We start from the raw sequence: 12,745 nt of genomic DNA on the forward strand, positions 1-12,745 counted from the left end.
GAAGACTGCCTGCAGGGAGTACCATCAGGCTGACTCCACCCACCCAGAGAGGACACCCCCAGAACATCTTGGGGAGCTCTGCCCACCCCCCTCTGTCAAATGACCAGTGCACTTCATTCATTCACTTGATAAATATTTATTGAGCATCTGCTGTGTATCAGGCACTTCTCCCAGTACTGGAGATATGTCAGTGAACAAACAAGTCCCTTGCTCTTAGCGCTGACCTTCCAGTGGAGAATACAGGGAAACTAGATGATATGCCAAAAAAGAACGATATTTTGGGTTGGTGGTGAGTGGTAAGGGGATAAATAAAGCAGGGTGAGGAGAGCAGAGGATGAATGGGGCATGGGTGCAATCAGAGAAGGCTGCAGTGGGCGGACTTCTGAGTGAGATCTGCAGGAAGTGAGGGTACAGACTGTGGATATCGGGGAAAATGATCCAGGCAGGGGAACAGCAAGTGCAGGATCCCAGGGAGGCAGGAGAAAGTGGGGAGTGAGACCAGAGGGCATCTTGTGGCTCTGATGGGCCTGATAGGACTCCAGAGTTACCCCCAGGGAGGGGGGACCCTTGGAGAGCTTCTCCGAAGAGCAACAGGCTTGGCTCTGGCTGACTGTGAGCAGAGACTGGAGCAGCGAAAAGCAGAAACAGGGAGATGGCCATGGGGCCACTGCAGAGGTGACCATTGCTTAGACCTGGGCGGAGGCAGCAGGGGGAGAGAAGAGGCTGGATTTTAGCTGTGCTTAAAGGTAGAGCTAAGAGGAATTTTTAAAGAGCTAGACTCTGGCCCCCAAGGCCCTCCTTGGGCTGCAGGACTGCAAGGCTCCCTATAGCCTCACCAAGCACCACCTGGAAGCCTCCTCATTCCACAGGTGATTGGGGAAATTAGACCTTAAATGCTTCATTTTCAGTTTTTTTTCCAGAAATAAAACCAAATGTAATCACTATAAGAAAAACTCCACCCCTGGAGCGCTGCTCTCTCCAGTGGAGGCAGGGATTAGATAAGATTTGCGGGACTGTGTTCACTCTCAATTTAGACGCTTTCCATAAATTAATGACAGAGGCAAAGGCAGAGAGGGAGGCCTGGGGGCGGGTCTGGGGCTGCTCTTCCCTCCTTCTGGACAGCTGGGCTGCTGCCCGCACTGCCTGGTCTGGGGCTCAGGGAAGCCGCTGCGACTCCTGGTTTCTGCCTGAGGTTTGCTGCCCTCAGCCCTTCGGGCTAAGCATCTTCATCACGGGGAGAGGATGTGGGAGAACGCTGGGGCTTTGGTCCTTCTCCTGAGGGCAATGGAGAGCCATGGAGGGTGGTAGGCAGAGAAGGGGCAGGAAAGATTTGCTTTTTTAGGGGGGACCTTCTGGCAACTCCAGGAGACTGGATTGGAGATGAGACTGGAAGCCAGGAGGTCCAGGTGGGACCTCTCAGGAGGGAAGGAGAGAAGGGAAGTGGAGTCAAGCAAAGGGACAAGAGTCCCCACTAATACAGATCCACCTCCCTGAGCCGCCCCTCGTCAACTGTGGCTCCGTCTTTTGGGCCCAGGCCTGATGCCCACCTCGCCTGGGGCCCTAGGCTCTTGTTGGTGCAGCCTCTTGGGACCCAGGTCAGGCCAGTGACTCATTTCTGAACGGTTTTGACTGAATAAGACAGTTCTACGTCTCACCTACGCTATCTGTCCCTCCTCGTCACAGTTCAGGGTTTTGGCCCCAAACAGCGGCAAATAAGAGAGGGATTTCCGGAGGTGGTTTATGGGACTTTTGCTGAAATGGTTGAGTGCACTTCCCCTGCAGTCTGCAGGGAATTGAACCACCCCTCCAAGGTCCATGTACCTCCTCGGCCTGTCCTAAGTCAGAGCTGGGCCTTGGTCTCCCTCAGGTCGACATGCCACCTTGCCTTCCAGCAGTGTGCCTGAGCTCCTCCCTCGGGTCCTGCTCAAACCTTTTTCCTCAGCACAACCTGCATGTCCTGCTCCCACATCACACGGCAAGGCCATGCCTCCTTTTCCAGGAAGCTGTATTCAGCCCAGATTTCCACAGATGGCGCTGACTGATGGCGTGCAGGGAGTATGAAAGCCCAGCTCCCTTTCCTGGGGGTTTCAACAACCCTGAGATGTAACTTACACTCCAGAGCCTCCCCCTGGGTTCAGGCTGAAACCACCCTCTGCAGGATGAGGCCAGAAACAGCACCGTTTTTCTCCCTTCCCCGCGCTCCCAGCTCCTGGGTCCCACTCCTTTCTGGGCTCATTCTGGAAGCATTTCCTGGATAAACCACTTGCATGTGAATCCTTGGCTAAGAGCCTGCTTCTGGGGAACCCCTTGCTCCACACTGCTGCACCCACAGTCAAGTCTGCCTAAGGAGTCGTGCTGCCCCCAACCTCCCAGCCACCGTGGGCCTCCACGGCTCCATCTATATCATGGAGGAGCTGGGCTCTGGCCCTGTGTGAGCACTGCTGCTGGAAGGGTCCTGGATCCCTGCTCCCCACCCCACCACTTTGCCACAGCTGAACTCAGTCACCGAGAAAAGAGGAGCAGGACTCGTTTAAGAATGCACCATTGTTCCCAGCTCACAGAAGAGATACTCAGGCTATTACAGCTCATTACTAAACCCCAGCCACACTCTGAGAAGGATTATGGAAACGGTTCTGGTAGAAATCCCCAGCAGAAGTAACGTGCTCCTGCCGCAGGGAGCCCTTGGTGATCTTCCCCTGCTGTCTCCACCCAAGCACATTCAGGGGTTTGCATATCAGTGGGGTCGCAGCATTGGGGCAATGGGCCTCTGCCTGGCAGGCAGGGAAGCGGCCCAGGTGCCATATGGAGGACTTCGCACAGCTGCTGGGGGAGGTTTGAGGCTAAATCGTGCCCTGGGGGGAAACTGAATCTCAAGAGCCCAGGCAGGTCACTGCTCTGCCTGGAGCCTGCTGGTGACCCAGCAGGTCACAGTCCCCTAATAACCCTCAGTTCTCCCATTTGAAAAACAGGGATGGTGTCTGCCATCGCAGGGGTTCTCTCACTCACAGAGAACATGTTCGCTGAGTGTCCATGCTGGCTGGGCCTGGGGGCCTCACAAAGGCTTGGATCCTACCCTGTCTCTGTCCTGCTGCTGCTCCTGATTGGCGGCGAAGATGGGCAGGTGAGGAGAACGGTGAGAGTTAGAGGGAGAGATGGAGTGTGTTGGTCAGGCCCATGTTAGCACAGCTGAGACATGCCTGAGGCCATCAACAGCCAGGGGTGTGGCCGGAAGGAGCCACTGGAGCTGGCTGGTGGCTTGGGTCAGAGAAGACATGGTACTGTGGTCAAATGCTATGCTGTCACTCTGACCTGCGTTTGAGGCCCAGCTCCAGTCTGGTGACCTTGGGCAAGTCCTTCTGCCTCTCTGAGCCTCCTTTTTCTTGAGGAATTGTAACAGTTCCCACTGTCAGGCCTGTGTGATGGAGAGCACATAATTTGAAGCCTGACACAGAGCTGGGTTCAGTCTGGGTGGAGGTGGCTCCCCCATGTCCAAGTCCCCCAGGGTGGGGCCCTCTGCTCCCCAGGAGAGCCAGCCAAGGGGCTGAGAAAGGGGCAGGAGGCTTCCGTTTGTTGGATGCAGAGCTGCAGCAGGGCTGAAAGTCCAGGGGCAATCCAGGTCTGCTGGAGAGCTGGGTGGCCCCCAGCCCTCCCTCTGCCCTGGTGAGTCCAGTCTCCGGGAAGCATGTGGGGCGGGTCCTGCTAAGTCTCCCCTCCTTCCTTGGGGAGTCCCCCCTCAGCCTGCAGCTCCACACACTTACCACATCCCTGGGGACACACTTCACTGGGAACTGAAACTCAAACACATTTCCCAAGGGCCTGGGCTGGGCAAGGGGCCCAACTGGGCCCTCTGCTACCCTCTGTGTCCAGGGCTTAGGCCCTTTGAATGGCAGCATCAGCTTCCAGCCATCAGATGGGAGCCCAGGCAGGGGCCAGCATGAAAGCCACACTGAGCCTAGCTTGGTGTGCATCATCAAGGAAGTTCTTTTCCCTCTCTGGGCCTCAGTTTTCATATCTGTATAATGGGCACTGTAAGAGGTGAAGAGAGCCTAGATTGGAACTTAGGCATCCTGCTGCCCAGGCCAGGGCTCTAGGACCATGAGGGTGAGCCGAGGGAGGCTCCCAGGTCACTTTCAGGCCCTGAGATAGTACAGAGGAACTAAGCATTCTGGCCTCTGAGTGTCTTGGACCCTAGCTCCTACCTTCCTACATGTGCCCTACCAACATGCACCCCCTCCAAGCACAAATCGGGGTAAGGAACTCCCATCAGGGAGGAGAGAATCAGATCATCTCAATTCAAATCCAGTTCTGCCCCTTACCAGCTGTGTGACCTTGGGCAAGTCACTTCACCAATCTGTGCCTCAGTTTCCTCATCTGTAAAATGGGGGTCCTAAAATCTACCTCACTGACCTTTGCAGGGATTTAATGAACTCGTGTGTGCGAAGTGCCTGACACGGATCAAACACTCACTAAGTGGAAGTTGCCTTTCCTTGGGGCCTCCTTGCCTCCTTCTATGTCATTATCCTGCCTCACCTTCCACTACCCATCTCAGCCGCTTCTGCTTCTCTTCCCTTTTGGACACGCCCATGCTTTCCAGCCTCCAGGCCTTTGCTCATGCTGTTCTTTCTACCAGGGATGCCTTTTCTCCCTCTCATTCCCACCATTCCAAATCTTACTGCTTCATTGTTCAGCTCAAATGCCACCGCCTCCAGGAAGGCTCTCCTCTAAGGAGCTCTGTGCCAGCAGACAAGAATACAAATAACAGGGGCACCAGAACTGGTAGTTTTCTGCCCACAGTGTCTTCCTCTATCCTGTGCGTGGGTCAGACTTGAACATGTAGAGCGTTTTTCTCCCCTGCCCTGCAGTACACAAAAGTGCCACTAGGTGGTGATAGAATGACAAAGTCCCAGCGGGGATATTAGTAAGGGAGGCAGGACCAGGCACCATAGGTGTCATTCATTCATTTCTTCAACAAATATTTTCTGAGCACCTGCTATGTGCAAGACTGTAAGACGACAGTGGCAAAGAAAGCAACAAAGTCCCTGCTTTCAAGGAGCTTACGTTCTACTGGCAGGAGGTGAGAGAGAAGAAACATGAAAAGTAAGGAAATAAAGCAAGAAAAGCAGAGGTGAAGACTGTGCAGAAAATGCCGGGACCCACTTGCGTCCAGAACTCTGAGTGAGCATTTCTCCAGTGGATAGAGGAATCGGAAACTTAGGGTCCCAGAGTGGCTGAGCTGGCAGAGTCCCCAACCCCTTGCTACTCACAGTGCGCTCCGTGGGCCGGCTGCAGCAGCAGCCGCACTTGGGCGCTTACCAGAAATGCAGATTCTCAGGTCTACCCCGACTCTACTGAATCAGAATCTGCACTTTAACAAGAGGCCCAGGTAATTCATGTGCACATTAAAGTGAGAAGCTCTGCTCCAGCCAGAGGTATGGGGGTTACCCACAGCCATAGGCCAAATCGAGCCACCTATTTTTGTCTGATGCCCATGCAAGAATGGGTCTTGCTCAAAAAAAGAAATCTATAGAATAATATTTCATGACACATGAAAATTCCATGTACTTCAAACTCCAATGTCTATACATAAAGTTGTATTGGAACACAGCCGCACCCATTCACTTATGAATGTGGCTGCTCTCAGGCTAGGATGGCAGAGCTGAGTAACAGACCATATGGCCCACAAAACCGAAAGTATTTACTACTAGGCCCTTCTCAGGAAAAGTTTGCCAATCCCTGCTCTAGTTTGTCTTCCTTAAATGAGGAATCAGGGCCCAGAGAAGGGAGGTATCTTGTCAAGGCCTCGTAGGAACCCTGCTGGTATTTCCATATTGCACTCAAGGTCCTGTTTGCACAGACTGGTTTGGGCAGTTGAATTGCCTTTGCCTTTTCTGTGTTTGGAGTGATAGTCTCATTGAAAAAGGTTCATGCCTAAGATTTCTGATGTGATCAAGACATTTCAGTGAAATTCCCATTTCATATAAAGCTAGTTTGGAGCCCAGAATGAGATAAGGGTATCCACAGAAACCGAGCTCCTTTTACAAGAGTGTGCATGACTGATATTAAGCATTTTCCTGACAAGGGAGGTGACCTTGGGCTCCTGAAGAAAGGAGAGGGTTTCAGGGGGGTCAGTGCGGGGTGCACAGGAAGGAGTCTTTCCTGCCCCAGCCCATCCACAGAGTGAGGGGTCCTGACCCTGTGGGGTGCTCTGAGGCTTTGGGCTAGGCCAGCAGTTAAGACCTATCTCAAGTTGCCAAGTATTTCCCTGCCATGTCTCCAGGAGTTTAGGGGTCTTGGTACTGGCAGGGATATGGGGAACAGGAGGGGGCAGCAGAGAGGACAGTGGTCAAGGCAGGGACTCTGGCTGGGGATGCGGCTCAGAGCAGCTCTCCCCTGTTCAGCCTAATCCATAATTCCCACATCCTCATGCTTGAGGGTAAAGCTTAGCCTGCCTCAGCCGCTCCCTACACATGCCAGCTCCCCACACATGCCAGCTCCCCATCTGGTCCTGTGCTTTCCACCTCAGGACCTTTGCTCCTGCTATAGCCAGCCAATGACTGCAGTGCCCTTGGTCTGTCTCCTGACTGCCTCTCCAAAACCTCCCCAAGATTCAGGGCCCAGCTCAAAGTCTGCTCCTAAAAAAAGCCTTTTCTGGCATCCAACAGGTAGTTACTCCGCTTCCTTGCAGCACCTTGAACCTTTCTCAAGATCAAGAACACCATTTCCCCTTCTTTTCTCACTGGCTGGTTGGGGAACAGAGGAGATAAGAGCACAGCTCACACTCATTCATATTTAGATTTAAATATCACCTCAGCCACTTAGCTGGGAGACCTTCGGCAAGTTTCTTAAACTTTCTGAGCCTCAGTTTCTCATCTGCAAAATGGGAATAATAATAGCACCCACCACAAAGGGTTGCTGTGAAAATTAAATGAGATAACACATGTAAAGGACAGCCACGGACACACAGCTGGCGCTCAGTAAATGTTAGCTCTCATAGCATGTCAGAATAATCTTATTACCAGTCATGTGCTGAATAGAGAGCTGAGTGGCACATAATTCTGAATTGGAGACTTGAGCAGCATTTCTGGACAGTCACACTGTGCCCGGTACTGGTGGGCACTTTTCTACATGCTGCCTTTTCCAGCCCCTCCCTCGGTCCCAGGAGGCAGCTGTGCTCTCCCTGCCTCCCAGCCTGCAACTGCCCCCGAGCTGTCTGACCTTCAGGTGTCTCTGGGGTGCATGCCGGGCTGATCACTCTATGCCTGAGTGGGTGTGGGGAGGGGTCTAGGTTACAAGGTCAGTCCCAGGGTGCTGCAGTGGGACCCCAGCCCAGAGGACCAAGGCTGGTCTCTGACCAGGGCCAAGGGCAACAGTGGAGAAAAGAGTAAGGCAGGGTGCCCAGGTTGGCTGGTCAAGGCTCAGAGGGGTTGTTGGGTTGGCTCAGGCCCGTAAGTTTCCAGATTCCAAAAGTCAAGATGGGGACAAGTCTCAGAGTTCAGGCAGAAGCCAGATGACCATAACAGATGCCCAAGGGCTGAGCAGACCCCTCACCCAGGCTGACCTAATCCAAGACCCTTGAGCTCTTTGCACCCCTGACCAAAGGGCAGGAGGGGTCCTAGGCCTGGAGCAGGGGAGGGGGCTTCAGGGGGCAAATGCCACAGCTTTGGGGAGTGAAGCCAGTCAGGGACAGGGAGGCAGGCAGCTGCATGGACATGGACATGGCTGGGGGCCCATTTTCTCCCGCTGGCCAAAAGGCGAGCGTGAAAGCCGATCTCCTTCTGCCAACATTTCCGGTGCACCCCCGAGGCCCCAGCCCTGGGCTCACTGCTCACCGGCCCCCACGACATCAAATGATTGTCCTCATTGTGTGGTTTGGAAACCAAGGATCAGACAGAAGTGCTTTGCCTGATGCCCCCGGCGAGTTTGCGGCAGAGGCAGACCTGAGCGAGCCTTGTTCTCACAGAGCCTTGGAAATGACACAGGCACAAGTACCTAACTTTCTGCTTCTAAAGGGGCCCCCAGGCATGTCCTCACCTCTACTCGTGTACTGGGCGCATAACAAATGACCACAAACCTTGTGGCTTCCAACAACACCCCCTTACTGTCTCACAAATGACCAGTCACATACAACTAGAAAGAAAGCTCAACAGCACAGAGCAGGGTATCGAGTTTAGAAATAAACCCTAAAAGACCCACATTTAGTGTAATAGTGAGGAAAAGATGAATTCTTTCAAAAAAGTGTTGAATAACTTCCTAGCTATATGAAAAAAAAGGAAACTGATCAAAATTTCAGTAAAAAAACTAAACCATAAATGTACCAGGCTTAGAAAGCATGAGATATATGTCTTAAAAAACTAAACCAATGTGAAAAAGGTTTTTTATGTAAAAAAGCAATTTTAAAACATGGCCCCCAAATTCTTCCATACTCTTCTCATGAAGAGGTAGGGTCTCTGTCCCCTCCTAGAATCTGGGCTCGGTGACTGCGTGACCAATGGAATATGGTGAAGTCGGGCAGCACCGTTTCCAGGCTCAGGCCTTGAGAGTCTGGCAGCTTCCCTGTCTGTCTCTTGGAATGGCCCAGGCTGCCGGCTGTGAGGAAGTCCAGGCCACATGCAGAGGTCCTGGGTAGATGTTCAGGCCAGCAGCCCAGCAGAGGGCCCTGCTGACAGCCAGCCTCCACAACCAGACACATGGGTGAGGAAGCCTTCAGCTGACTCCAGCCCAACTGTTACCAAACCAAACTTGGGTCTGCTTGCCTGCATGCAGTAAAGCTAATCTACTGACACCACGTTGTGGTAAAGGGAAGTGCAGTGTATCTTCCAGGCAGTTAGTGCTTAAAAGACCAGAAGTCCCCAGTGGCTTTGGGGGAAAAGTTTTTAAAGACATGGTGAAGGAGGGGAGTTGTGGAGTGTGTGACCAGCTCTTGGACATTCTTCTGATTGGTTAGTGGTGAGGTGATAAGGAGTCAGTATCGTCAACCTTCTGGTTCCAGCTCGTCTTGGGGCTACGTGCGTGTGGGCAGCACACAGTTACCTTCTTCCACCTGGTGGGGGGTTCAGTATCTACCAAAGAGCTCAAAGGACATGGCTCAGAATATTATCTATAGCCCTGGAGGGGGAACTAAAGGTTCTTGACTTTGTTTAATGGCTAAACTGTTATTGTTTTGTCTTGCTTGACTGTTTTCCTTTCTTTCTGCATTTTCTCACTTCTCTGATTAAATGAGCTCTTTGGAACTCGGGGAAGCCTTTGAGACTAAAGTTTTCCTGCAGACAAGAGGTAGGCAGAAGACATGATGTGGGCAGGGAGAGGTCTGTTCTGGGAAGGTCCCATAGGGTCCTGCTCGGTTACACAGCCAAGAAAGAGCTTCAATGAGAGGTTTCACTGAGCCAAGCCAGACAACTTCTAGAAACATCAGAGATAGTAGTGGAATGATTGTTGTTGCTTTAAGCCACTATGTTTTGGCTTCATTATAATATTCATTATGCAGTAATATATACACTATGCTACACCCTCTGTGACAAAACCTAGAAGCCATGTGAATACAAAATTTCTGCATTAAAAATAATTAACAAAATCCTACAACAAAAAACGGGGAAAGACCATATTTGCGACTCATGTTACAAAGGGCTAATTTCCTTATTGTACAAATAATGCCTACAAATCACTAAGACGAAGATGCCCAGTTCGTCTGAATAGGCAAAGGCTATCCACAGATGGTTTATAGAAAAGGAAATGGCTCTTAATGTACGGAAAGTGCTCAACTTGGCTCAAAAGAGAACTGTAAATTAAAATTACAATAAGACACCATTGAAAAATAATACACTGGAGAAATAGGTGCTTTCATACATTACTAATCGTATAAATTGAACAACTTCTCTGGAAAGCATTTTATCAATATCTATCAAAATTTACAGCACACATTTTTTGGACCCAGTAACTCTGCTTCTAGGAATTTATCTTACAGACGACGCATTTACCCACGAGCAAAATGACATTTGTGAAAGGCTCTTGTCGCAGCATTGTAGTAGTCAAGATGGGAAACATTCTAAGTGTCCATTAGTAGGGGACTGTTCGTTACTTGAGGTTCATGCCTACGGTGAAATACTCTGCATCCATAAAAAGAATGAGTCACCTCTATGTGTACGGATGTGTAATGATCTCCAGGATACACTGTTCAGTGTAAAAAACGAGGTGATGCAGAGTGTATATGCTACCATTTATGTGAAAACTCTATGCATATTATTATATGTATTAAACATTTCTGGACAGATGTGACTACCTCTGGGGAAAGGATAGGAGAGTGGGGGGTGGCAGGGTAGGAGGAGCAATTTTCACATTATACCCTGTGTACCTTTGGGAATGTGTATCTTGTGCATTTATTACCTATTCCAAAACTACAGAAAAACGCTCATTTAAAAATAGTACTCAAATAACTGGTTAGCCATTTGGAAAATATTAAGGAGAACCCCACTTCAAACCACACACACACAATGTTCCAAATAGATTCAAGATTTAAATGCAAACATGAATTTATAAAAGCTCTACAAAAACTTCTTTTCTTACTGTCATTTTGAAGTTTTGCATGTTCCAAACTTCCATTCCCCGGCTGGAGCTGTGGCCCTGACCCTCAGTCTGTTGCCCCGGTGTCTCCCAGGCTGCCGTTGCCTGGAATTGACTAAGAGCTCCCTACATCTGAGCTGCTTAATAGGTAATTTGACCCAGTGAAGCCCAGGTCAGGCCTCCGACCCCTCTCTAATTCAGACCCTCCCTCTCCGTACCACTTCCCCTGATCCTCCTCAGGGGCGCTCGGCTGGCTCCATGCCCCAGCTCCAAGGCTAGCACCTGGTAGCACTTAATGAGCACCAGCTGGATGCTTTGCCTTGGGGGAGGGGCTTATCGACATGTCATGTCCCCTCCTGCCCCCAGTGGATAGGCTTGCCTAGTGTCCTGGCCCTTCCTGATGTGGGGGAGGAGTGGGCTCAGGTATCACCACTGATTAGCAGAGGATGGAGCCACAGGGCTTTGCTGTCCCCAGAAGCCCTGACCTCAGGGACAGAAAAATACCTTGTGTCAATATTCGAGGTATTTCAGAAATTGTTCCTGAGGTGGCCTAGCAGATAAACAGTCTGTGGATAAGACATGTATTAATGTATTATTTACAGGAGGGAGATGGCAGGGCAGAGCAGCGGTCAGGGATCCAGGTGGCCAAAGGGGACAGCTCCAGCCCCTCCAGCGACTTGCTGTGTGACCCCAGGCTGCAGATGTCATTTCTCTGTGCCTGTCTCTGTTTCCTACCTGAGCCCTGAGGGGGCAGAATGGATTCTGATAAAGTCAGCAGAGAAGAGACCACTAGTAGGGCCTTTGAGTGCCTTCTGGGTGCTCCCAAGGCTGGGAGAAAGTACCTGAACAGTTATTGGCAGAGATGAAGCCAGCAGAGTTGAGGGACGGGTCTGGGCCCCTCCCACTTGTCCTGCGTCTGGCTTCAGCATCTACGTCTCAGACCAACTGCTGTCCCTGGGGTACAGGTTTCCTTGGATGTGTTGCTATTTATCAAGCACCCATGACATATGTTACCTGCTGTTGTAAGCACTATATGTAGTCATCCTCTCAACAAGCCAACAAGCCATGGGGGGGGGGGTCTACTATTATTCCCATTTTACAGATGAGGAAACTGAGACATGCAGAAATTTAACGACTTGTCCTTGGTGGGTGGAAGAGCTGGGATTTAAACCCAAGCAGTCTGGCTCCAGAGCCTGAACTCCTCACCTCTCTCCTTCATGGCCTGGGTGCTTGATGAATGGGCCTAGGGCCCATGCAAACATTGCTTGCTTAATAATCACAATAACCCTCAAAGGTAAGTGCTGATAACCCCATTTTGTGGCTGAAGAAACTGAGGTTTAGGAAGAGAATGTGAACTGACCTAGACCACACAGTTTGTAAGTGACAGAGCTGGGATTCAGACCCAGTCCATCTGCCTGCAAACTCTGGTCTGTGCATGACCCCACGTGGCTCCAGCACCTTGGCCCTCGTCCTATGCTTGACCTGCCTCCAGCCAATCAGCAGGTGTCCAGCAGACTGGGTCACCCACAACCAATTAAAGTCCCTCTCACAACTGTGAGCTTCCTATGGGGAAATGAACCAAGTATTAAAGAGGCCGTAGCTGCATTCAGACGTACCTGGTCCAGGCTCCTGTGTATGCACAGTAGGCTAGGCTCAGAGCCCAGTCTGTGCGACCAAAGACCCCTGCCTGGAACAGTGTGATCATCATGGAACAGACCTAGAGAGGATGGTTAGGGCACTCAGGCCCTGGGAATGGGGATTGTCCCTGACTGCATTCTCCTCGCCCAACACAGGCATACTCTGACAGTTGTAGGCACCCTTACGAGTATCCACACACATTCACACAGGAGTCCCCCCTGGATGCCCCTTTATCTACCCCAACCCCATGACATGCCTGCCAGTCTGGAGCCTCTGGGGCAGTGGGTACTCAGAGGGAGGCCCTGGGGGCCAAGAGCACCAAAGAGTCTGGCATCAGTCTCAGAACCAGTCTCAGTTTGATTAAGGCTTGATCACACACACACAGATGCACAAGGCACACATTTGGGGTCACGCCCCCCCAACACACTGTCACTGCCACCCCCGAGTAGCCACCGCACAGCTGCAATCCCACAGCCCCCGCTCGGCCTCCCGCCCCGCCCACTCCAGTCCCGGCCCCGCCCCGCCCGCGGCCCCGCCCCCTCCCGTGCTG

This window comes from Camelus dromedarius, chromosome 10, assembly GCF_036321535.1.
Source record: "Camelus dromedarius isolate mCamDro1 chromosome 10, mCamDro1.pat, whole genome shotgun sequence".
NCBI lineage: Eukaryota > Metazoa > Chordata > Mammalia > Artiodactyla > Camelidae > Camelus > Camelus dromedarius.